Here is a 25,391-nt window from a genome sequence, read left to right on the forward strand (position 1 = left end):
AAAGCAACAGCAGATTGAAAGTGAGAAGACATTGTGGGATGAGGGGTAAGTGGGATGTGAGAAGAAGGATTAGGAATGACTATAGTGTTGCTGTCCCCAAGGGGTTCAACCTCACCAGTTGCCACGGCCTCTGATCTGCCGCCCAATTATGTATAGCACTCTCTTCTCCAGCTGGCTGAGGTTGTGGATGTCAGTCTGCCCTCCACTTGTCTGCCGCTGCTCCCTCCGGTTATGAACGACCTTGGCCTGCAAGAGAAATGTGTGAGTGAGTGTGGTGCAATGTGTTTGGGTGATGTGCCTGCCATGGTTGAATAGCTATCAGTGTTTGCAAGGTGTGAGATATGGGTGTGAGTGTTGCAGCAGTGATAAGGTTATGAGGGTGAAGTGAAGCTCTGATTGTGATGTCTGAGTGGTGACAGGTAGAGGTTGTTGGTAGGTGAGTGCTGGGGGTGTGGTGCATTGAGTAGTGTGTGAGGCTTGTGGTGCCGATGGTGGGATATGGCATTTGCTGAAGCCTTCACTCACCTTGACCTGCCATGTGAGGTCATTAAACTTCTTTCGGCACTGGATGGTCAATCTTGGCACCACAGTGCTGGCCATGACATGGATGGCTATCTCCTGCCACAGCCTTCGCGAGGTGTGTGGTGAGGGCTTTCTGCCAATGTGTGGGAAGAGGACAGCCCACTTCCTCTCCACGGCCACAACCAGTGGCTCAAGAGCCGAGTCAGAAAATCTGCAGGCTCCCTCCCTTTGATGCTCCATGGCTTTGCACTACCTTCTTCTTACAGCTACAGTTGAGTGGCTTGACAATGAGGTGCTGTAGTATCAGTGCACCTTCCCTTTAAGTACTGAATAAAGCCTGTGGCAAACATGACTGGGAATTAGACGAGACCCAATATTGGCCCACCTGTTGAGTGTTAAGTTAATGAGCAGCAGTTTTAGTGCTGAAATCAAGACTATAATCATGTTAAAGAGGACTGAGCACAAATTTTGCATGCTACCGAGGCCATTTTGAGATGGTGCATCTTAACATCGTTGGGCCTTAACACTGCCTGATTCATGGCCATATCCAATTTTTAGGCCAATTAGTGCTACATTCCTATGCCTGATATTAGCAAAGGGGTTTTCATTCCCTACCCCAGCATCTATGCAAGTTGCTTCCAGGCACTAGACACCCACTAGAATTTCTCCCGGTTCCACCTACTCTGTCTTGGGACTAGTCTGTCACTTTCTTCCAGTCCCAGGTCCTGGCTTGCCACCATTTCTCATCCTGAGTCTCCATTTCCACCTATGCCCCAACCTGCCGGCCAGGGTTTATTCCCTCCTTCTTACCCAGAAATAGATACAATCACTTTGACCGTCGGAGGGTTGAACGCTCTAAACCTCCATGAGAGAGAAATATACAGAAAAAAAAGTATGTGAGAAAGATACAAAAAGAGTGGGAGAAACACTAAGAGAGAAGAGACAGGACAAACGGAAGAGAGACAAGTGTCGCAATGTTTACTCGGGGCCATGAAGAGAGCAGGGGGCGGGGGAGGATTTTCGGATGGAAACCCGGAAGTACAGGTTTCCCAGACATCCTGGTGAAATTAACCGCAGGGCATCTTTTACATTTTTTCAGCAGATTTCCTGCCCAACAGCCAGTCTGATTGACAGGCGAGCTACCTGTCGGGCAAGAAAGCAGCCGGGGAGCGATGCCAGGTAAATAGGACCCCGGGATGGGGGCATAGCGGGAGTCGGAGATTGCGGTGGGGTGGGGAGAGCCAGAGATCGAGAGGGATGTGCGGGGGATTGGCCGATTGTGAGATGTCTAAAGAGGTAATTTTGTTGGGCCTGGAAAAAACACTCCTATTCCTCCTGGCCCCCAAGCAGTGTTGTAAATGCACTTACCTCATGGATCCAGCCCTCCTTGCCTCCTTTTACCTGCCGGGTTTCATGAGCCCCGGGAAACCTGGCCTCCATGGATTAAAAATAAATATCCTGTTAAAATGGAAGCGCACAGCCTTTTTAAAAGCTTTTACTGATGGACCCGCCTCCTGAGAGCGGATTGGACGCCCACCCCCGACCTGCCTCTGTTAAAACTGGAAGTGAGCGGATTGGAGGCGGGTTACAGTCAGGTTTGAGATTTTTTTTAAATGTTACTTCCCACCAATGTTCCCTTTAAGCTGCGTGGCCATGCAGTGCTCCAATGGAAAAACCGTGCATGCGCGGTATTTTGAATGGCCTGCGTAGCCCCTTAAGGGGCTGTGCGATGCTAAGAGAAATTACAGGAAACATTGCTTCCCACCTAACCCCAACCCACTGTCTTTGTTGGGGGTTAAAATTCCCCCTAATGAGCTAGAGACAGATGTCTTACTGACAGCAAGTGCTAATGCGTGAGAGCCAAACAGATAGAGAGCCCGGAAAAACTGAGAAAATAGAAAGAGTGGAAGATAATCAGAAATACAAAGAAAGGGAGTTAGAAAGAATTAGAGTGGGTATTGAGCAGCTGATCAGTTTTAAGACGAGAGAGAGACATAAGCACATTTTATTTTTACTCTGGTAGACTGATCTATATAAATTTGTGTGAGGATGTGTATAATTTTACACAATATATAGAAATGCAATGAATTGTATGCTACAAGTTGTTTGCTCAAGTTGGAAGAATTAGTAATAGTTGTTATACCTAGAAAGAGCTGGTTTGTTACAACAACAACTTGCATTTATATAGTGCCTTTCACATTGTAAAACGTTCAACGGCGCTTCACAGGAGCGTTATCAAACAAAATTTGACACCGAGCCACATAAGGAGATATTAAGGCAGATGACCAAAAGCTTGGTCAAAGATGTAGGATTTAACGAGTGTCTTAAAGGAGGTAGAGAGGTTTAGGGAGGGAATTCCAGAGCTTAGGGCCTTGGCATGGTCACCAATGGTGGAGCGATTAAAATCAATGATGCGCAAGAGGCCAAATTTGGAGGAGCGCTGATATCTTGGAGGGTTGTAAGACTGGAAGAGGTTACAGAGAAAGGGGGGGGGGGCGAGGCCATGGAGGGATTTTAAACCAAGGATGAGAATTTTAAAATCTAGCCATTGCTTAACTGAGAGCCAAAGTAGGTCAGCGAGCACAGAGGTGATGGGTGAATGGGATTTGGTGCAAGTTAGGATACGGGCAGCAGAGTTTTGGATGAGCTTAAGTTTATGCAGGGTGGTAGATGGGAGGCTGGCCAGGAGTGCGTTGCAATAGTTGGAGATGAGGGTCGTACTAGGGGGAACAACCAGGGTGAGAGAGAGTAATAGTTTAAATGGGGACTAGGGCATCAAAGATGAAGGTGAGGGTGTGGTTTAGCAGATCAGTAGCTGTAGAAATTGTGATGAAATATGCCATTCATCACTCATCTGTATTCTCTGTGTGATTGTGCCTGTGACTGTGGTTTAGTTTCAGTTTCATTTCCCTTACCTCAGTTCCGTTTCCTCACCTTGTATTGTATTGTGTGTAGGGCTCCGCCCATACCTGGCCCCTATGTAAGCAGGCTCAGCGTGCCTCACATCCAGTACTGCAGACCTCTGGATGGAAGACACCTCTCCACTGTGTGTTACCTTCTAAGTTAATAAAAGTCTTGTTTTGTTCCGCTAACATTGAGTCTCGGATTTATTGAGGCACATCAATTTTATTAACTTACTTTTCAACACAATGGATCAACTCTTGAAACCCGAACGTTTGGATTTGGACCAGCATGCTTCGGACGCATCGGCACGCTTCGGACACTGGTTTATGTGTATGGAATTCTTCCTGGGCAATTCTGCAGCCGTCACAGGCGCTACGGACGCTGAAAGTATGAAACTCGGAATCCTGCGGAATTGGGTAAGCCACAGGATTTACCCCCTCATCCAAGACGCCGACACGTACCCGGCCGCCTGCGACATCTTAAAGGCGCATTACCAGCAGCCTACGAATGAGGTGTATGCTAGGCATCTGCTCGCTACTCGTGCACAGCGACCTGGGGAATCGCTGGATGAGTTCCTAGTCACCCTGAAAACGCTTGGCAAAGACTGCAAGTGCCAAGATGTAAAAGCCGCAGTGTACACTGACGAGCTTGTTCGCGATGCCTTCATCACAGGCCTCAGCTCCACTTACATCCGGCAGAGACTGCTGGAAAAAACGGGATTGGACCTGAAACAGGCTGTGGACACAGCGCGATCCCTGGATGTGGCCCAGAGAAACTCGGACGCCTACTCTTAAGCCCGCGCCGCCCACGCCGCCGCGTGTGCACCAAGGGCGCCGCCATCTTGGAAGGCATCTTCCCCGCCCGGCAGCCCGACACCGTCGGGGCCCCGCTCTCCCCCCAGAAGCCCTACGACAGCCGCGACGCGTCGGGGACCCAACTGCTACTTCTGCGGGCAGCCGAAGCACACCAGAAACCTGTGCCCGGCGAAAGGCACCACCTGCTTTAAGTGCGGTAAGAAGGGGCACTTCGGGAAGGTGTGCAGAGGGAGCCCCGCCGGAAAACCCGCCACCGCCGCGTGTGCGCCGTGGGAGCGGCCATCTTGGACGCCATCTTGCCCGACCTCGTGGGGTCCGCCATCTTGTGAGCAGACAGCGTGGACGCCATCTTGTCTCGATCAGGGCCCTACAGTGGCATCGGTCACAGTGGACCAGACCAGGCCGCACCCGCTATCCAAATCAATGGTGGACACCGAGGTAAACGGATGCGGGGTTAAATGTTTAATTGACAGTGGAAGCACGGAGAGTTTTATCCACCCTGAACTAGCACAACAACTCTCCCTAAAGGTGGTCCCTACTCGGGGTACCATCTCTATGGCTGATAAAACCCAGACATCGACCATTATGGGTTACTGCACGGTACAATTGTCCGTTAACAGAACTGTATACGATAATTTTAAAGTACTAATCATGAAGAATCTATGTGCGAGCGTGATCTTGGGCCTGGATTTCCAGTGCCACCACCAAAGCATCACGCTCAATTACGGTGGGTCCCAGCCGCCCCTCACAGTGTGCGGTCTGGCTACCCTGAAGGTAAAGCCGCCTTCGCTATTCGCGAACCTTACCCCTAACTGCCGGCCAATAGCGACCAAAAGCAGGAGGTACAGCTGGGAGGACAGGCGGTTTATCGCGACCGAGGTAGACAGGCTCCTGAAGGAGCGCATTATTGAACGCAGCAACAGCCCGTGGCGCGCCCAAGTGGTGGTGGTAAGGGGTAGCGAGAAGAAACGGATGGTGATCGACTATAGCCAAACGATCAACAGGTATACCCAACTAGACGCCTACCCGCTACCCCGCATATCAGAAATGGTGAACCAAATCGCCCAATACCGGGTGTTCTCCACCATCGACCTCAAGTCAGCGTACCACCAGCTCCCTATCAGACCAGAGGACCGCCTGTACACCGCCTTCGAGGCGAACAGACGCCTCTACCAATTCCTCAGAGTCCCCTTTGGGGTGACGAATGGGGTCTCGGTCTTCCAGAGGGAGATGGACCGCATGGTCGATGACCACCACTTGCAGGCAACCTTCCCCTACCTCGACAACGTCACCATCTGCGGTCACAACCAGCAGGATCACGACTCGAACCTCGAGAGGTTCCTGAAAACCGCACAAAAACTCAACCTCACTTACAACGAGGACAAGTGCGTTTACAACACCACGCGCCTCTGCATACTTGGCAGCGTGGTGGAGAATGGGGAAATCGGACCAGACCCCGACCGATTGAGCCCCCTACGGGCGCTGCCCCTGCCCAACACTCCCAAAGCCCTGAAAAGGTGCCTGGGGTTATTTTCTTATTATTCCCAATGGGTCCCCAACTACTCCGACAAAGCCCGCCCCCTCTTGAAAGCATCCTCTTTTCCGCTCTCTGCTGAGGCCCACGCCGCCTTCAAAAGCATTAAGCGGGATATTGAGCGGGCCACGCTACAGGCAGTGGACGAGAACACTCCCTTTCAAGTGGAAAGTGATGCGTCTGACTTTGCCTTGGCGGCCACCCTCAACCAGGCGGGGCGGCCCGTAGCTTTCTTCTCGAGGTCCCTCCAAGGGCCCGAGATCAGACACTCCTCCATGGAAAAGGAGGCCCAAGCCATCGTGGAGGCAGTGCGCCACTGGCGCCACTACCTAGCCGGCAAACGCTTCACCCTACATACCGACCAGCGGTCGGTAGCGTTTATGTTCAATAATAAACAGAGGGGGAAGATTAAAAATGATAAGATTCTTAGGTGGCGGATCGAGCTCTCCACCTTCGATTATGACATCATTTACCAGCCAGGGGCCCTTAACGAATCCCCCGACGCCCTCTCACGAGGGATGTGTGCCAGCGCCACCGGGGATCGGCTACAGACCCTCCACAACGACCTCTGCCACCCAAAGGTCACGCAGCTGTTCCACTTCATAAAGTCCCGTAACTTACCCTACTCGATTGAGGAAGTTCGGTCTCTGACCAGGAACTGCCGCACTTGCGCTGAGTGCAAGCCTCGGTTCTACCGCCCAGATAGAGCCCACTTAATCAAAGCTACACGGCCCTTTGAGCGGCTCAGCTTAGACTTCAAGGGCCCCCTCCCGTCCGTCGACCGCAATGTTTACTTCCTGAACATTGTGGACGAATACTCCCATTTCCCATTCGCCTTCCCCTGCCCAGACATGACCAGTGCCATGGTCATTAAATGCCTCAACAGCCTGTTCTGCCTGTTCGGTATGCCGAGCTACATCCATATGGATAGGGGGGCGTCCTTCATGAGTGAAGAGCTACGCCAGTACATGCTGTCCAGGGGGATCGCCACGAGCCGTACCACCAGCTACAACCCCCGGGGTAACGGGCAAGTGGAGCGAGAGAACGGGACAGTATGGAAAACAGTCACTCTAGCTCTAAGGACCAAGGGCCTCCCTATCTCCCGCTGGCAGGAAGTCCTCTCAGATGTGCTCCATTCGATACGGTCGCTATTGTGTACTGCCACTAATGCCATGCCTCATGAACGAATATTTGTCTTTCCCCGGAAATCCACCTCAGGCGTATCCATGCCGTCATGGCTCTCCACCCCAGGTCCGGTATTCGTGCGAAGGCATGTGAGGGGCCACAAGACGGACCCTCTCGTGGAGTCAGTGCACCTACTCCACGCCAACCCCCAATACGCGTATGTCCGGCACGCCGACGGAAGGGAGGACACCGTGTCCATAAAAGACGTCGCCCCAGCCGGTAACGACAACAACCACGACAACAGCAGCAACAACGATCACAGCAACTCTTACCCACCCACTACTCTTTCATCACCCCCGGAAGAACATCGACCAACGGTACCCCCACCAACTACCCCTTTAACAACCCTGGCGGCGCCCCCGGCAGAGACCCAGGAGGCCACCGGGGACACCCAGCCGACACCCGTGGCACCACAACAGCCACGTCGGTCACAGAGGACTATCAAACCCCCGAGCAGACTAAATCTATAGAAGGGGTGAATGTGATGAAATATGCCATTCATCACTCATCTGTATTCCCTGTGTGATTGTGCCTGTGACTGTGGTTTAGTTTCAGTATCATTTCCCTTACCTCAGTTCCGTTTCCTCACCTTGTATTGTATTGTGTGTAGGGCTCCGCCCATACCTGGCCCCTATGTAAGCAGGCTCAGCGTGCCTCACATCCAGTACTGCAGACCTCTGGCTGGAAGACACCTCTCCACTGTGTGTTACCTTCTAAGTTAATAAAAGCCTTGTTTTGTTCCGCTAACATTGAGTCTCGGATTTATTGAGGCACATCAGAAATGATGTGTTGAATGGAGGACCAAAGGCTGGATAGTTGGGATTTTGAAAGTGCAGTTGTAAGTGATGTAATGTTACTGCTTTCAATAATAGAATGTTCTAATTAGTTAGATTATAGCCCTAAATTCTTATAACCGAGCCAACTGTTTAAGGGCTTCCTGTATAGATTTGTATGAACATAGGGACAGCAGTAAGCCATTCAGCCCCTCGAGCCTATTCCATCATTCAATTACATCATGGCCGATTTGTGTCTTAACTCCATTTACCGACCTTGGTTCCATAGCCCTTAATATGCTTCTCTAACAAAAATCTATCAATCTCAGTTTTGAAATTTTCAGTTGACCTAGGCTTAGCAGGATTTTGGGGGAGAGGGTTCCATTACACTTTGTGTGAACAAGGGTTTTGTGACATTACCTAGCTCTAATTTCAAGATTATGTCCCCTTGTTCTGGACTCTCGCACCAGAGGAAATAGTTTCTCTCTATCTATCATATCAAATTCTGTAATCGTCTTAAACACCTCCATGAGTTCACCCCTTAATCTTCTATACTCGAGGGAATACAAGCCTAGTTTGTGCAACCTGTCCTCATAATTTAACCCTTTTTGGCCTGGTATCATTTTTGTGAATCTGTGCTGCACCCTCTCGAAGGCCAATCTATTCCTGCTGACGTACGGTGCCTTGAACCGAATGCAGTACTCCACATGCGGTCTAACCATATAGCTTTATACAATGGTACCATCATTTCAACCTCTTTGTATTCCAGCCCCTTGAGATAAAAGCTAAAATTCCATTAGCCTTTTTAATAATTTTTTTGTATCTGTCCACTAGTTTTTAGTGATTTCTGTACATGGACCTCTAAATCTTTCTGTTCCTCCACAGTTCCTTGCTTCTCACCATTTAGAAAATACGCTGATTTATCTTTCATAGGTCCAATGGATGACCTCACACTGAATTCCATCTGCCACAGTTAATCTCGCTGGATGTCAACCCAGAATTCAGAGCCAGAGCCAGAGCAGTCTCCACTTGCTGGGACTGTCTGGAGCAGGGCTCGAATCCTGCACCTTCTGGCTCAGAGGCAGGAATGCTACCACTAAGCCAAAGGATTCGCTCCAGAAAGAACTTGCATTTATATAGCACCGTCCATAAACTCAGGATGTCCCAAAGCACTTTACAGCCAATTAAGTAGCTTAGTCACTGTTGTAATGTAAGAAACGTGGCAGAAACATGGTTTTAACATCTCACCCGAAAGACAGCACCTCTGACTGTGCAGCACTGCCTCAGTGTCGGCCTCGATTCTGTGCCCAAGTCACTGGAGTGGGATTTGAACCCACACCTTCTGCCTCAGAGGCGAGAGTGCAACCGCTGATCCACCACCACATTATTTCTGTGGATTTCTCAGCACATGACTAAGAGTTGAAAATTCCTATTCCAGACCATATAAAGCCTGCCATTTTCAAAGGAGAAACAGGGCAGACTAGCTGAGAAGCAGGAAAATTTGAAGAAAGACTTGGATGCTGAAACCTGATTGACAGCTAGTCAATAACACCATTGTTCTTTTATCGTACAACCTTGGCCTTCCTTTGTAGATCTCCTGTATAAAATCTGCAGCCATGTTTATTGAATTCATAAATTTATAATCAACTAAGTAGAAGTAAGGCTGGTGATTCATTTGTTGTACTTGACTACGTTAACAGTTCTCTGCTTGTCTTCTAGACTAAATCATTAAGTGTACTTTACCTGGATTATTTTATTTTAATTCGTACTGATTGAAAAATGAAGACTTGTGTGATTTGTTTCAGGTAGAAATAATGAATGTTTCAGGTAAACTAGCATTTTATTTACTTTATTTTCAGGGCTATTCCTCACAGTACACCTGAGGCCCACCATACGTTCCTCCAGCTATATCAAAATATATTCATCCAACCAAAACCCGTGTTACCCAAGATTCCTGTGCTAACATAGAGGTGAGAAATGTAGAACTGTCTTGCAATCAGCACCAGTAAGGACAAGGACAAAAATATATAATTTTAAAAAAGGTAAACTTCAAAGGAATGAAGGCTGAATTGAAACAAATTAACTGGGAAATATTGCTGAAGTATATTGAGTCATAGGGGGAGAAATTCAGTATCGCCCCGTTTGGGGCGCAATTATCAGCCGTGCGCAAAGTTTAGCGCCTGGCGCTAATTATCGCCTCCAACTGCAAACTTGGCTTTTATCGCCCCTGGAGGTGATTGGAGTGCTAAATCAGGCGCTACACACCTGCCTTAAGGCGCAAAGGCCGAGGAGCGAGGCGCTAACTCAGAACGCGGGCGCAGCGCAGGTGATGTCAGTTAGCGATGGAACACAGACACACTGGCGCTGGACAGTTCTTAAAGGGGAGGGTCGATCTTGCTCTCCAGCCACACCTTGCTCATATGAGCCTTGAATCTCGGCCTGGAGAGTCCTGTGCCTAAATCTTCCAGCCAAGGACTATGGAGAGGGTGAGAGAACGAGCTCAGTGCTTCAGTGAGTGGGCCTTGGAGGCTCTGGTTGGCGTGGTGGAGCACAGAAGATCTATACTCTTCCCTGAGAGTGGCAGGAGGCCTTTGCCGCGCGAGTACAGAAGAGTGTGGAGGGAAGTGGCTCAGAACGTCTCCTCCAGGAGCATGGTGCCCAGGACCCATACTCAATGTCGAAAAAAGTTCAACGACCTCACTCGGGTCGTCAGGGTGAGTGGCTTTTTTTCAATACCTCTCCATCCCTCCATCTCAACGTCACTCTATGGCCAGAGGGTCTTAAAACCCCAATGCCCAACACTCATCCAACACCTATGGTCCTCTCATGAAACACACACGCACATTCCACACTTTGCAGACAGTAAGGGCTATTCACCTATGGGAGGCACATCAGGCAAGACCATGGCTGCATACAGTAAGGGCTATTCAATTATGGGAGGTACATCAGGCAAGACCATGGCTGCATACAGTAAGGGCTATTCAATTATGGGAGGCACATCAGGCAAGACCATGGCTGTATATTTACTCAGAGATGCCGTCTTTTTTCTTGCAGGCCAAGCTATCTCATAATATGAGACAGCAGCCTCAGCTGCAACCCCTCAGCGATCTTGAGGCGCGTGTCCACAGGATTGTGGCAAGCCAGGTGATCGGTCCCGTCGCCCCTGGAGAGGCCGACTCCGTTCTGGACAGCAACAGCCACCTTTTTGTCCTCTCTCCTTCCACTTGTCCCTCACAACACCAGCCTTTGACACTTTCAATCCAACTTATTAAGTCGCTGCACTCATTCCTCCCTTACTGCCCTCCTGTCCTCACGCTAAAGCCACTCTTGTACCTCCCTGCTTTCAGATGGTGATTCACCAGCTGAGGAGACGGGCCCTCAAGCTGCCAGTAGGAGTGAAGCTGCAGGCGAGGAGGAAGATGAAGCCGGAGCATCAGCACCACCCTCTCCCGAGGAAGCCCATGCCCACACTGGGAGCACGCCTTCCCTGGAGGGGAGCAGGGGGGAAGGGTCTGATGAGGGTGAAGCTCCAGGACCCAGTGGGCTGCAGCAACGCAGTGGGGGTAGGGAAGCTTGGGGGCCTTCTTCCCAGAGGGAGAGTAGGCCAGCGAGTCCTGCTGCACTGGACGCAGAGGAGGAGCGGCTCATCGCTGAAATGAACACCCAGGCGGTGGACATGCACACTGAGCTCATGGGTGCATTGGGAAGGGTGCCTGAATGCATTGAATCACTGGCAAGGAGTGTGGAGCACTTCGCTGTAGCACAGGCGGATGCCACGCTAAAGCTTTGTGCTGCAATTCAGTCACTGGCTGCCATGACCCCATCTCTGGCTGCTCTCATGCAGACTCAGATTGAGGTCACGCAATCACTAACTGCTGCCATCATTGCTGGTTCAGACACATTTCCCAGGGGCTCTCACTGCGCCACAGCAGGCCAGCAATCTGTGCTCCAGCAGATTGATCCGGATGCTGATGTGCTGCCCCGTGGGAGTGCCAGTGTGTCGGTCGAGCAGGGAGTTGCTGTCCACTCTCAAGATAGCATTCCTGGTGCCACCACTGTCACTTCCCCATTGCACTTGCCACCACCTGTAGCCCAGACTGTTGCCGCCCATGCAGAGTTGGTGCAGTCTGCAGCCGGGCCCTCCAGGCCCAGAGCTGGTCGAGACCGTCCTTCAAGGGCATCTGCAGTCTCAGGTTCTGACAATCAGCAGCCTTCTAGCAGCCTTGCTGCAGCCATTACGGAGGAGCAGTAGGGTGGTGAAATAAAGAATAGATTTGCCTTTCTAATCTAGGCTTTATTAACTTAAAAATCCTGTAGCACATCTTCAACACCCAGTCCCAACTAAAGGCTGGAAAGAACTGAATTTAAGATGGCCACCACAAATCACATGACATCAACTACCAACGAGATTACAGCATATATCCCAAGGCAGGAAACAAACAACCAATCACAATACTTCTTACTAAACATAGAGAATAATCACCACATTCACCCCTCCTTTTAAAATATACTCCAACCGAAATAACCTTTACAATTTATAATTAATTATTTACAACTAAAACTATGCACAGACAAAATAAAACTATTCAACATGACACAATACTAAGTGAGCAACAACAAATAGTAACATTGCACATAAGTATTAAGTATCTCTCAACTAAAACAATATAATATAATATTTCAACAATTTTAAAACATTACTATCAATTTAAAAGTCCATTTTCAATCGGTCGACCGGATATCTTGTTCGTGTCGACCTTCTTAACCTTGGTGAAATTCCTTGCCCTCCCACACCAGGAGACACAGAAGTATCTTCTGCAGGAAGGCTATCCATATCCCGATTTTCAACGGTTTCCGGATTAGAAATCCCATCAGGAGGTAAACTGGGACGGTCATGAACATCCATCGAGGGCTGACTAATAGAAGTATAATTATCTGCAGTCGGATTGGAAATATTCGTAGTATCTGTAACAACATCCACATTATCTGAATCATGACTATTGTTAATATCCTCAGAAGAGGGCTGGCCACCACAAGGAGCCAAGTCTTTAATTGAAACGGTACTTTCTTTCCCATCTTGGAATCGAATATGAGCATATTGGGAATTTGCCTCCAACAGCTCCACCTCCTCCACTAAAGGATCATATTTTGACAATCTAACATGGCGTCGAAGCAGCACAGGTCCCTGCATAGTAAGCCATGAAGGTACCGAATATCCCGTAGTAGATCTCCGCGGATAGTTAAAGAGCCTTTCATGGGGGGTCACATTAGTAGCCGTTGAAAGCAATGATCTAATGGAATGCAGGGCATCAGGCAGTACCATTTCCCACTGTGTATTCTTAAGGTTCCGGGATGTCAAAGCCAACATAACTGCCTTCCAGATCACCCCATTGTATCGTTCGCACTGTCCATTACCCTGGGGATTATACGGGGTAGTTCTGCTAGTAGAAATTCCCTGACTCTGAAGGTATTCCTTCAACTGGGAAGACATAAAAGAACTTCCCTGATCCGAATGGATATACGCAGGCATCCCAAAGATGACAAAAAGTTGAGTCAGACATTTGATAACTGTAGCAGCTGATACATCTGCGCAAGGAAAAGCAAAAGGGAACCTTGAAAACTCATCCACAACAGTAAATATATATCGGTTTTGAGTAGTTGAAGGAAGAGGCCCCTTGAAATCGACGCTCAAACGTTCAAAAGGAGAAGTAGCCTTTATAAGATGAGCTCGTTGATGCTTAAAGAAATTCGGTTTACACCGAGCACAGATAGAACATGATGAAGTCATCCGCTTGACGTCTTCAACTGAAAAGGGCAAATTCTTACTGCGTACGAAGTGTATCATCCTCGTAACCCCAGGATGGCATAAGGCATTGTGAAGATTAATAAACGTATCTCCGTGAATCACAGAACAATAAGCCCTCGACAGCGCATCAGCAGCAACGTTATCCTTCCCCGGATGATAAACTATATCAAAATGGTAACATGCCAACTCAATCCTCCACCTCATTATTTTATCATTCTTAATCTTTCCAAAATGTTTGACATCAAACATAAAGGGCACAGACTTTTGATCAGTTACCAACGTAAAATGTCGCCCCGATAAATAATGTCTCCATTTACGCAGTACTTCTACTATTGCATACGCCTCTTTCCCTATTGAAGAATGCCTTTTTTCACTATTGTTCAAGGTACGTGAGAAAAAGGCCACAGGTCTTCCATTTTGGTTCAGAGTAGCCCCAATTGCAAAATCAGAAGCGTCCGTCTCAATCACAAAAGGAACCTGCTCATCAATAGAATGCACAACTGCACCAAGGATATCCTTTTTAAAATTATCAAAACACGTCCTGGCCTCCCATGATAGAGGATATGTCGTAACCCGAATAAGAGGCCGGATCTTCCGTGAAAAATTTGCAATCCAATTAGAATAGTAAGAAAACAGTCCAACAACTTGTTGCAAAGCCTTAGAATTAGTAGGACAAGGTAAATCAATCAATGGTCGCAGACGTTCTGGGTCTGGTTTAATCTTGTTTCCCGAGATAATGTACCCCAGTAGATTTACCTCAGTGGTCGAAAAGGTACACTTCTCTTTATTGAAAGTTAAACCAACTTTTTCCGCAGCTTGAAGGAATCTTTCTAAATTAGAATCATGCTCCACCCTTGATTTGCCACACACCGTGATGTCATCTAAGTATAAAAAGGTGTCAGAGAGAGAGTTATCACTTATAAAAGCACCCATTGCCCATTGAAAACAAGTAACACCATTAGTAACACCAAATGGTATTCGGCAAAACTGATACAGCTTTCCACCAGCCTCAAAGGCCGTATATGGTTGATCCTTCTTAACAATAGGAATCTGATGATAAGCACTCTTTAGGTCAGTAGTGCTAAAAACCTTATACTGAGATACTTTATTGATAAGCTCATCAATCTTAGGCAAAGGGTACGCATCTAATTGAGTATACCTATTAATAGTTTGGGAATAGTCTATCACCATTCGTTTCTTATGTCTCTCGTTAGTCGTGACAACTACCTGTGCCCGCCAAGGCGAACAACTAGGTTCAATGATTCCTTCCAATAAGAGACGTTGAACTTCAGAATTAATAAATTCTCTATCCTGACTGCTATACCTTCTTGACTTGGTAGCAATTGGCTTACAATCCGGCATCAAATTGGAAAAAAAGTGATAATGGAGAAATGGATAAAGAGGTTAATCCACAAATAGATAAAGGTGGCTTAGTCCCTCCAAATGAAAGACTAAGAGACTCGTGTAACTGAAGCACATCATGACCAATCAAAATATCCGCACAGAGATTAGGCAAATCGGATAGGCGTATATCAGTATACGTATTACCTAGAAGAATCAATTTCACACGGCAACAACCAGCTACTTGTGAAGTGAGAGTCGTCTGAGCCATACACACCTGATAGGAAACAGGCGAAATTTTCAAATGCTTCTCCTTTGCAAACTGAAGACTTATAAAACTCTCGGTACTGCCCGTATCTATAAGGGCCTTCACTTCCAACCCATTAACTTGGGCCGTAACTATAGCTTTGTTTAGGCCATGAGCAAATGCAGCAGAAGTTGATGCAATAAACGTCCTATCTAAAGGCTGAATAGTCACAGAGGAGGTAATTGAACCTGATGATTTACACACACGTGCGTAATGACCTCTCTTGCCGCATTTACTACACACAGCCTCCCGAGCAGGACACTTCAGACGAGGGTGCCGGACATTCCCACAAAAATAACACTTCTGAATCCTAGAGGCAACAGCCGCTGAAGTAGAAACTGTTTCAGAATCTAGTAAACCACTCCTATTAAGTCCACATAATTCCTTTTCATCCGGAACTGCCGAAACCACAGTCACAGGCCGATTAAAAAGAGCATAAGCATCCGAACTTCTCTGAGCCACATCCAATGTAGAAGCTTGCTCAAAAGCACTCTTAAGGTCCAAAGTCTTATTTTCTAACAACCGCTGACGAATTGATCTAGACAGTAATCCATTAATAAAAGCATCCCGTACCGATTCTTCCTTATATTCTTCAGCCGTCACGGCCTTATAATTACAGTTAACACTAAGGCACCGAAGCGCTTGTAAATAAGTATCCAAAGATTCTCCCACCTGCTGCCTACGGGCAGATAGAAGGTGACATGCAAATACCTCATTCTTTGGTTTAACAAAAATCTTTTCCAATGTAGAAATAGCCACTTCGTAGGTTTTACAGTCCAAAATATACTTATACACATCCGGAGCAATGTAGTTGATCAGCATATTCAGCTTATTTAGAGACTCTTGATCCAACACGCCCACAAAGTTTTTAAATGTACAATACCAATGTTTCCATTTATCATCCACTCCTGCAGAATTAGGGTCAGCATTGAATCGTCCTGGTTGAAGATATCGCTCCATTCTGACATAAAGTTAATAAATTGAAATAAAGAATAGATTTGCCTTTCTAATCTAGGCTTTATTAACTTAAAAATCCTGTAGCACATCTTCAACACCCAGTCCCAACTAAAGGCTGGAAAGAACTGAATTTAAGATGGCCACCACAAATCACATGACATCAACTACCAATGAGATTACAGCATATATCCCAAGGCAGGAAACAAACAACCAATCACAATACTTCTTACTAAACATAGAGAATAATCACCACAGGTGGGAAGGGGGGGGAAGTGTTGCAAGAGAAGGAGATCACCCTCGAAGGACAAAAAGTAGGAGGTGTGACAAAATGTTGGTCAATTTTTTATTAAAGTCCGAGGTTCGTGTTCAAACTTTTGTTTAGTGTTTTGGACATTTTCTCCAGGTTGTGAGAACCAGTTATGTTAATTTTTTTTTGTGTTTGTTTCTATTAGTTTGTCATGAAGAAATGACACACAGAGGGCAGGATTTTCATTGGGCCATGGAGGCGGGATTGGAGGCATGTGGGGGATTAAAATCCCGAAATTGGGGGGGCACGAACCCATCCTGCACCCAACCCGCCTCCATGCCAGTTTCAAAGGAGGCTGGTACCCGACCTGCACTGGGACCTGCCTCCCCGAGGCGGGAAGGGGATTATTGCCAATTAACTGCCTGTTAACAGGTAGTTAACAGGCAGTTTTTAGCCTAATCCCTATTTTTAATGTTGAAGTGCGGGATTCCCGATGGCTCCAAACCACGCCAAGTTAGAGGAGGCGGACCGTCGGGATGAAGTGCTTGGAGGGGTCGACATGTCCGGTGTTCAGGTGAGTGATGGGTGCATGAGTGCAAAGGTAAGTGTGTTTGGTGTGTGTAAAGTGTTTAAATAAGTTTTACATACCTTTACTTACCTTAACAGCCTTCCTTCCTTCAGGTCTCTGGAGTCCCTCATCTCACCGGCACAGAAAGCAGAATGGCTGCGAGCTGTCAAAAATTGCAGCATTCAGCTTTCTGTTCTGGGGAGATCTCTAAAGCAGCCTGAGAGGAAGGAATTAACCTGGAGTACAGATTGACAGTGTTTGACAGCTTCAAACAGCTGTGAAACGCTGATATTTCATCTGTCAAAAGGTCTTGACAGATGAAATATCAATCTGTGACGTCACCTGTTGCCGGGTGGCCCTTAATTGGCCTGCTGAGCCCGCTGGGTGGGCTCAACAAGGTCAATCAAGTCAAAACCACGTGGGTTGGCTAGAACTCGATGGAGGCGGGACTACAACACCGAAAGTTGTAGTACTGCCTCCTACCCGACGACTCAATGAAAATCCAGCCCAAAGAGTTTGTAAAATAAAGAAGTTTTTGTATTCCAAATGTACATGTTTGGTCTTTGGAATCATTGCTGCCTTGGCCGGCTTAGGGTTTGCGGGTTGGTTTCATTCATGTTGTTCTCAATGGTAGAAGCTATTTCCTCAGCAGGGGCCTAGAAGCGGCTTGCTATCAGCCGTTGACGGACGGCCCTTGCAGTTTCAACATTGTGGGCCTCCCTTCCGCCTTGGTGCTGCTGATGATCATCCTCCTCCTCTTCCTCCTCCTCCTGCGGTCGTGCTCCAAGGCATGGTGGCATTGGCTCGGTCCTGAGGATTGCCAGGCTATGCAGCATGCAGCACACATCTATGAAGAGGGAGACTCGCTCAGGTGAGTACTGCAGGGCTCCTCCTGAGTGGTTCAGACAGCGGAACCGTTGCTTGAGCACACCAATCGTCTGCTCAATGATGTTCCTGGTGGCGCGATGGCTCTCGTTGTACCGCAGCTCAGCAGGGGTGTTGAGGTTATGGAGCAGTGTCATCAGCCAGGTGCACAGTGGATAACCCTTGTCCCCGAGGAGCCAACCACTTGGGTAATGCGGTGCCTGGAAAAGTTCTGCCACAGCAGTCTGGCGCAGGATGAATGCATCGTGGCTGCTGCCAGGATAGCGGGCATTGACCGAGTATCAGCTGTCTGTGGTCACAGACCAACTGGACGTTTAAGAAGTGGAATCCCTTGCGGTTGCGGAAATCCTCTGCATTCTCATGCGGTGCACGCAATGCCACATGCGTGCAGTCAGTGGTGCCCTGCACCATGGGGAAGCCCGCTATCCTCGCAAAGCCCAATGCGCGTTCATGCTGTTTGGCCCGGGTCATCGGGAAGGAAATGTACTGGCGTCTCCTTTTATAGAGGGCATTTGTGACCTGACAGATGCAGCAATGGACCGCAAACTGGGAGATATTGGCGATGTCCCCAGTAGCTGATTGAAAGGAGCCGGTGGCATAAAAGTTCAGAGCCACTGTGATCTTCATTGCCACCAACAGAGACGTCCTGGTCCTCAGTAGAGGCTGCAGATCTGGCTGCAGCAGGTGGCAGAGCTCAGTGACCACCTCCTTGCTGAAGCGCAGACTGCGCAAACACTGCTCCTCAGACAAATGAATGTAGGAGAATTGTTGGTGAAATACCCTGGGAGGGTAAGGTCTCCTGTACAGAGGCCTGTTGGCCCTCCTCTGCCTGGCCATGATTGCCACTCTCTCTCTGCGACTCTGTGGCCTCTGAATCTGCAGGCAGAGGACGACGCCCCAAATCAGTGCAGCCCCCATAGTCTCTTGGCAATCAAAGTAATGAAGGTCAAAAACAAAAGTACAGGAAACTCTCGTTTAAACGGCACCTAAATATCCGGAATTCGTACTCCGAAAACACCTCAATAACCGGAAATGTTGCCGAGTCCGAGTCTGCCGCGGTGGCCGGGTTAGTCAGTGTGGGTAGTTCTCCAAACTGTCACTACTCGGCTTCTTGGCACTGTCAGAAGTCCGAACACCTCAATAACAGGAGTCTGACTCTTTGTTTGTTAAGAATAGCCTTGGTAGATAACCCTCTCCATCATCTGGAATTTTTAATCAACCGGCACCATCCCGGTCCCGTCGGTGCCGGATACCAGAGAGTTTCCTGTACCTGCAAAGTGATGCTCAGTAGCCAAAACTACTTTACACAGCATTGACTCTATGCAGAAGTCTCTTCTTCTCTCTCTCTCAGAATCTCTCCCCCTGTCAGAATGAGTGGTGCAAAATTGTCTATCACAGAAAAAGCCAGGAAGAGTTCGTCTTTAAATAGCAACCCCCAGCCCCACACCGACTGGGAAACGTTACAGTCTACCTGTCGTTGCTTGCACCAGGCGGAATGGAGGGGGCGCCACTCAATATCTGGTCCGGGGCGCCACAAGGGCATTGCACGCTTGAATGCCGTCAAGATCTGCGGGCGCAGGAGATTGAGGCGCTATTGTTTAGCGCCGCCGCAAAATGTCTGGTCAATTTCATGAGCGGCGCAGACATCGCCGCACCCGGGCGCTAGTTGCTTTGCACCCCATTAGCGCCCTCTTAAGGCACTAACGGGGAGGCGCAAACCAATTGAATTTTTCCCCCATAGAGTCATAGAGGGAAAAATTCAGTATCGCCCCGTTTGGGGCACGATTATCGGCCGTGCGCAAAGTTTAGCGCCTGGTGCTAATTATCGCCTCCAACTGCAAACTTGGCTTTTATTGCCCCTGGAGTTGATTGGAGCGCTAAATCAGGTGCTACACACCTCTCTTAAGGTGCAAAGACCGAGAAACGAGGCGCTACCTCAGAGAGCTGGCGAAGCTCATGTGATGTCAGTCAGCAATGGAACACAGACACAATGGCGCCGGCCAGTTCTTAAAGGGGAGGATTGATCTTGCTCTCCATCCACATCCTGCTCATTGCAGCCTTGAATCTCGGCCTGGAGAGACCTGTACATCAAATCTGCTGGAAAGAACAATGGAGAGTCCCAGGGAAAGAGCTCAGAGTGCAGCCCCCACAGCCTCTTCTAAATCGATACAAGGAAGGGCAAATCAAAATGAACCTGCAAAGTGCTGCTCAGTACCCAAAACTCCTTCACACAGCGTTGAATCTCTCCAGAAGTCTCTCTCTCTCGCTCAGAATGCGTGGTGCTAAAATGTCACCAACAAAAAAAGGCAGGAAGCGGTCGCCTTTAAATAGCACTCCCCCAGTCCCTTCCTGACTGCAAAACGCTCCCCTCAACCTGTTGTTGCTAGCGGCAGGCGGTAAGGCAGGGGACGCTACTCAATATCCGGTCCGGGGCGTTGCACACTCGACTGATGTCACGATCTGCTGGTGCAGGAGATCGTGGCGGTAGTATTTAGCGCCGCCGCAAAATGTCTAGTTAATTTAGTGAGCGGCGCAAACATTGCCGCGCACGGGCGCTAGTTGCTTTGTGCCCCATTAGCGCCCTCTTAAAGCGCTAACGGGAGGCACAAACCAACTGAATTTTTCCCCCATCAAGTTAGACAGCACAGAAAGAGGCCCTTCGGCCCATTGTGTCCGCGCCGGCCATCAAGCCCTGTCTATTCTAATCCCATTTTCCAGCACTTGGTCCGTAGCCTTGTATGCTATGGCGTTTCAAGTGCTCATCTAAATGCTTCTTGAATGTTGTGAGGGTTCCTGCCTCTACCACCCTTTCAGGCAGTGAGTTCCAGATTCCAACCACCCTCTGGGTGAAAAAGTTTTTCCTCAAATCCCCTCTAAACCTCCTGCCCCTTATCTTGAAACTATGCCCCCTGGTTATTGACACCTCTACTAAGGGGAAAAGTTCCTTTCTATCTACCCTATATCTTTAACTGAGGAAAATAAAACACTTTAAAATAGTAATGTTGTTTAAGCAAGATCAGTAAACAAATTGTAAGCAAAATACGCATTCAGCAAAATTAATTAATATATTGATTAAAATGAAGTTAATAAATAAAAGTTAACTTCACAAAGTTTAGGAGAAAACGGAGGAAGAGAACTCTGGGAAGAGAATAGTAGTTTGCTAAAACAGATTCTAGGTTTATCGCAAATGCAAAGTGCGCCTCTCTCTAGCTATTTTTCCATCTTCCCTCATGCCCTCTCTGAGCTCACCCATGGGACCTACTTGCTTGCTTGACATTTGCACTAAACTGCTGACTACACAACTTTCCTTCCTGGTCCCCATTCCAGCTGATATTCTACATGATTCCCCCTTCTCATGTTCTGTCCCACTCCCTTCAAAAACTACTATCATCAGCCCTCCTCAAATAATTCATCTTTGACCTCTGTCCTTGCAAACTATCGCCACCAATTTTCTTTCCTCTCCAAAGTCATTAAATGTGTGTTGCCTCCCAAATCCTTGCCCATCTTTCTCGCAGCTCCATGTTTGAATCTCTCCAACCAGGCTTCTGCCCCTGCCACAGCACCAAAATGGCCCAACCACACCATCATTCTCCAGCACTTCTCCTCTATTGTATAGCTTGGAGGGAATGCCCTTGCATGGTTTCACTTTTACGTATTTCATACTCGCCAGAACATCTCCAGCAATGGCTTTTCTTTCCATACCCCACAATGTTATCTCCAGAGTCCCTCAAGGATCTATCCTTAGCACTCTCCTTTTTTTCATCTACATGCTGCCGCTTGGCGACATCATACACAGACATTGGCCGCGATTTTCTCATCGGTGTCTGGATGGGTGCGGGTCAGATGGTTTCCAGGTTGCAGTCCCGCCCCCAGCTGCCTCCGCTCTCCAGACGTGTTGTGTCTGTGTGTTGATAGAGACACTAAAGACAGGAGTTGGTTTCATAGGTGTTTACTAAACAAAGTCTGGAGGGGAACTAACTGATACAACACAATATACAGGCTTATATAGCCCGAGTGGCCATTACCGGCATTACAGTACACATGGGGCTCTTAAAGGCACATACACTACAATTCCTCCCCTTTTAGCCAACCAGTACATAATATTTTAAGTAATTATTAATTACATGTTACAAGAAAAATAATCTACACATTGCTGCAGTTAATTAATTATAAGTCAGTCTCTCTGGAGGCTTCCTGACTCGGTCCGGATAACGCCTCGGTGGTGTAGTAGTTTCTGGTGGTGTAGTAGATTCTTTTGGCAAGGCTGATTCGGCTTGAATGCCAGTGTCGGGTTCATCGGGTTCCAGTATCACCGGATCGGAGGTAGATATGGGTATCTCTACTTCATCGTTAGGTGTATAGAGTTGTGGTGTAGGTTGTCCCTTTTCGGATGAATCTATGATTTGGTCAGCATGGCGCCTTATTATGCTTTCTCCGATGTCCACGGTATACATCGCGGTCCTAGTCGTGTGCAGATAGTTCCAGGCTGCCATTTCGCGGTACGGTAGTCCCGGGCCAAAACTTGTTGACCTATCTGGAAGGTTCTAGTTGGCCTTTCATTCATGCTTTGAAATTGCCGGTTCTCCACGTCCCTTCTGATGTTGGGCTTGATCAAATCCAGCCGGCATCTTAGTCTTCTATTGAAGAACATCATGGCGGGAGTTTGGTTTGTAACCATATGTGTTGCATTCCTGTATGCGAACAAGAAGTTATCCACCTTGTGCTGAAGTTTTATGTCTTCATTACCCATGGCCTTTATGGCCTTCTTGAAGGTCTGGACAAACCTTTCAGCCAATCCATTGGTGGCGGGATGGTATGGGGCGGACGTGTAGTGCTTAACCCCATTGTTTTTTAAGAACTTCCTGAATTCTTCAGACACAAATTGCGGTCCATTATCAGAACAGATCTGTTCAGGCAGCCCATTCCTGGCAAATATGGTCCTTAATACTGTGATGGTTTTTTCCGTGGTGGTGGAGGACATCTTTATTACCTCCGGCCACTTGGAGTGTGCATCAACCGCGATTAAGAACATTGAGTCCATAAATGGACCAGCAAAGTCGATGTGTACCCTTTGCCAGGGAGATGAGGGCCACTCCCATGGATGTAGAGGGGCTTGGGGTGGAGCGTTTTGGACCTTCTGGCATCCTAGGCAGCTCTTGGTCATTTCTTCGATGTCTCCATCGATACCTGGCCACCATAGAAACGCCCTGGCTAGGTTCTTCATTTTCACTCCACCCAGATGCCCCTCGTGAAGCTCCTTTAGCACTTTATCCTGGAGTTTGGGTGGAATCACCACTCTGGATCCACACATCAAGGTTCCTCGGCACACTGACAGCTGTTTTCTTCTTTGCGAGAATGCTGGCAACAGTGGTTCACCATGTGCTGGCCATCCCTTCACTGTTAAATCGTAGACTCGTGAGAGAGTCGGGTCATTTCTAATTTCCCTTTCAATGGCAGAATTTGTTGCTGGTAGACATTCGACTATGGTAGAGTGGAAAATCTCCACTGGGTCTACGGTAGGTGCTTCTTCTACCGTTGGCAACGGTAGGCGCGATGACCCGTCAGCATTCCCATGCTGTTTTGATCCTTTGTATTCTATGTTGTATTGGTGTGCCCCTAGAAAAAGGGACCACCTCTGTAGCCTTTGCGCTGTCATAATGGGAACACCCTTTTTAGGGTTGAATATGGAGATGAGGGGTTGATGGTCAGTCAACAAGGTAAATTTTTGTCCGTGTAGGTAATGGTTGAATTTCTTAACTCCCCATACCAGGCTGAGTGCTTCCCTGTCGATTTGGGCATAGTTACGCTCAGCTGAGTTCAATGAGCGTGACACAAAAGCTATCGGCCGTTCCGAGCCATCAGGGAATTTATGCGATAATACTGCTCCTACGCGTAAGGGGATGCATCGCACGCCAGTCTGATTGGCAGTGATGGGTTGTAATGAGCCAAAACTTCTTTGGACGTGATTAAGTCTTTGCATTTATGGAAGGCACGTTTACAGTCTTCGCTCCATTTCCAAATTACTCCTGTTTGTAGCAGTTCATTAAGAGGGTGTAGAAGAGTTGATAAGTTCGGTAAAAATTTATGATAGTAATTTATTAATCCCAGGAACGACCTTAATTGTGAAACATTTTCAGGTGCTGGGGCTTTTATGACCGCTTCAATTTTTTCAGGTGACTTATGCAACCCTTCCTTATTAATTATGTGGCCACAATATGATATTTGATTTTGGAAAAATTCGCACTTGGGGCGATTTGCTCGTAGGCCCCGTTCTCTCAGCCTAGTGAGCACCTGCTCCAAATTGGCAAGGTGCTCGTTGTCGTTTTCTCCTGTTACAAGGATGTCGTCTAGGTGTAGCATTGAGTCCCCGGAATCCCTTGGAGGACTTGCTCCATAGCTCTTTGCCAGATAGCTGGAGCGGATGCTACTCCGAAAACCAGTCGGTTGTACTGGTACAGACCTTTGTGTGTATTTATCGTGAGATTTTTTAGAGGCCTCTTCAACCTCCATCTGTAGATATGCCTGTGCCAAGTCAATTTTGGTGAAACGTTTCCCTCCGGATAGTGAGGCGAAAATATCTTCTATCCTCGGAAGAGGATACTGTACCGTGTGAAGGACCGGGTTTACAGTCACCTTGAAGTCTCCACAGATGCGAATTTTTCTCTGTTCTTCAGATTTATTATTATTCAATGCTTTCTTCATGACTGGAACGATTGGTGTTGCCCACTCACTCCAATCTATTTTGGATAATACGCCTGCCTTTTCCAAATTCTCCAGCTCTGTCTCGACTGCTGGACGAATTGCGTATGGCACCGGTCTTGCCTTAAAAAACTTGGGAATTGCTGCATCTTCCACTTTTATTGAGGCGGTGATGCCTTTCAAGGTTCCTAGTTTCTCTTGAAACACTTCTTTGGCGTTGGCCAAGATGTCTTTTAATCGTTCAGGTATGACGTCATCATCGTTTTTTTTCTTATGGTCACCGTCAGTGCCTGAATGGAGTGCCAGTCTAAACGTATTTTCCTGATCCATTCACGTCCCAACAGCGGTGGACCACCATCTTGTAGAATGTATAAATACAACTTTTGTATTTCCTTGCCGTTGTATACAACAGGCACCCTTATTTTTCCTTTGGGGTATACTTTCTGCCCCGTATATGTTTTCAAGATAATGGATGTGTCTTTTAAAGGTATATGCGGAAATAGCCGCTCGTAATCCCGTCGATTTATGACGGTCAGAGCTGATCCTGTATCTAGCTCCATTTTAACTGGGGACCCTGCTATCGTGAGGGTAACCCAAATGGTCTGGTAATTATCTTTGGCAATTACATTATGTAATTTGAGACAGCTTAGTCTCTTGTTTTTGGAGTCGTTATCGCTCTTCTGGTCTTCGGAGCTACTGTCCGTCATCATTTGTACCTTTCTGTACTTTTCTTTATTGATTTTTTTTTCCCGTCTGTGGATTTTTTTTGTCCAGATCGGCATACCCGTGCAATGTATCCAATCTTTCCGCATTGCCTGCATGCTTTGTCCTTGAACCAGCAGTCCCTC

At 47.8% G+C, this 25,391-nt stretch overlaps 1 protein-coding gene across 2 annotated transcripts in view; it reads left to right on the forward strand.

The window, feature by feature from the left end:
- cnbd1 (cyclic nucleotide binding domain containing 1) overlaps positions 1 to 25,391 on the forward strand; it is a 345,231-nt gene that overhangs the window by 28,261 nt on the left and 291,579 nt on the right. For both annotated transcript variants that reach the window (XM_085992714.1, XM_085992717.1), the window contains exon 3: positions 9,593 to 9,703. The gene's annotated coding sequence lies outside the window, so the exon portion shown is untranslated. The remainder of the gene's footprint in view (positions 1 to 9,592; positions 9,704 to 25,391) is intronic.

Source organism: Somniosus microcephalus, chromosome 7 (genome assembly GCF_052327205.1).
Source record: "Somniosus microcephalus isolate GS21.2 chromosome 7, FLI_Smic_1.0, whole genome shotgun sequence".
Lineage (NCBI taxonomy): Eukaryota > Metazoa > Chordata > Chondrichthyes > Squaliformes > Somniosidae > Somniosus > Somniosus microcephalus.